Source organism: Aptenodytes forsteri, unplaced genomic scaffold (genome assembly GCF_000699145.1).
Source record: "Aptenodytes forsteri isolate BGI_AS27 unplaced genomic scaffold, ASM69914v1 Scaffold624, whole genome shotgun sequence".
In the NCBI taxonomy this organism is placed as follows: Eukaryota; Metazoa; Chordata; class Aves; order Sphenisciformes; family Spheniscidae; genus Aptenodytes; species Aptenodytes forsteri.
The window spans coordinates 193350-195345 of NW_008794808.1; positions in this window are offsets into that span (position 1 = coordinate 193350).

Below are 1996 nucleotides of genomic sequence, written 5' to 3' on the forward strand. Positions count from 1 at the left end.
CCCGAGGATGCCCCAGCTGCTCCTGGCTCCAGGGAGGGCCAGGATAGGATCCAGCTTTGAAGTAGGAGGGGGACCACAGCATGCCCCCCTCCACCCCATCCCATCCCATCCCCACAGGCAGGGTGCTGGGGGTGCTGGCGGGCAGCGCCAAAGGAGGCTCCCCCAGACCAGCTCAGAATCTCTCTTTATTATTTAAATCCATTATGTACAACGACCAAAAATAAAAAAACGCTTTTAAATTCTCTGCGATATGAAAACTACAAGCTCTGTACATCGACTGCCGTGAGTGCAAGAGTGAAGGATCATGGTCTTTGGTGGCTAGACTTGCGCCCACGCACGCCGCAGAGACGCATGCGCACGGCCGGCACCCCTGGCTGCTCCAGCCGCCCCTCTTGCCTCCCCGCTGGGACGGGGTGCTGGGGCCACGAGTCGATGCGGCTCACGGCAGGGGTCTGCCGCGGTGGTGACTGGAGCACAGGGTGGCTCTGGCTCCTGGCACTGGGCTGCGGCATGGGGAGGGTGCACCGGCAGCGCAGCCGGCAGAAGCGGAGCCGTGCTCGGTGCTGTCTGGGCCGGCCCGCGTGCTCTGCAGAGGACACCTAGGATGACCGCTAAAACATCTACATCACGCAGTGTAAACACAGCCCGGAAACATCTGACTACACAGCCCGGCTGCAGACCCCTTCCCGAGGGGCTGCTGGGGAGACACCGACCATGGGGATGGAGCGGGACGCAGGGGTGGGCGGGGAAGGGGAGTTGAAGTCCGTGAAAAAAAGGCAGTGCTGGACATCCCCTCTGACGGACACGCTGATGGGATTCCTGCCGGGCTGCTGGGCCCTGCAGGCTGGGCTCCCCGAGCAGCCCTGTGGTCCAGACTGGTCCCAACGTCCCAAAACACGAAGGGGGGAGAACTGAAGACCTCACTTCAAGAAGTACCGTGTGGAACAAGACTCTCGCCCGCTGCACCGGGGGTCCGGCGGGCCCCGCTCAGCGGCAGCCAAGCCCCAGAGCACAACTACAAGCCATGGTTCCTGACTCCAGTAGTGGGAAGCAGCTTGCACAGCGCGGCGAGGTCAGGAGGGGACACTACTCTAACCAGGACTGTTAACATGATTGGCCCAAAGCGACACTGTAAGCGGAGCTCAGCTGCTCGGCAGAGCCACGACTCAAACACACATTGCTGACTACTGGCTCTGGAGGGGCGATGTGGGTTGGCCGCGGGGACCCCAGACCCCTGCCCTCCCACATGGAGACCCAGGAGGGCGAGGGGAGGCAGCCCCATGGCCCCGCACATCACCCAGGTGCTGCCTGGGGGTTGGCATCTCTTCGCGACACCCTTTCATTCACTGCAGCGCTGGTGACCAGCATCTCCAGGCAGTCTGGAAATGGGACCGCAGCGCAGGGCGGAGGGGGAGCAGAGCCCAGGCTGAGCATCCTCCTAGGAGCTGCAGGCAGCTAGGTCCCCCCTGGGCTACCCCCTCTGAGCATCCTCCTGGAGCCACAGACAGTTGGGTCCCCCCCCAAGCTGCCCCCTTGCCGGAGCGTGGCGAGGGTCCAGGCCGCAGCACCCGGGTGTGGGGGCAGAGCCCTGCCCGTTGGCACATCCCAACCCCGCAGGGACCCAACACCTCTGAGGCAAGATACTCCCCCAAGCTGGGGAGAGGCACTCGGGGGCTGCTTGGTGGGAGACCCATCTGCCCCTGGCTCCACCGCTTGGCACTCGTCACACCAGGGGGACCCTGCCCGGGACCTCCGGGCCCTGGCACCGTGCCCCAAGGGACCTGCCAGGGCCTCAGGGAGGGGGAACCTGGCCCCTGCTGGCCCTGGGTACCCACGCTCTGCCTGCCCAGGGAGACCCCGCTGTGGGCTCCAGCCCCCTCGCTCTGCCCTCAGCAATGGGCCCCGGGGGGCTGCCTCTCCCTCCTCTCCCAAAAAGCGAAGGCGCTGGGCAGAGCCTTCTGGGAATCGAGGTGGGCGTGTGGCGGCTGCTGCTGTG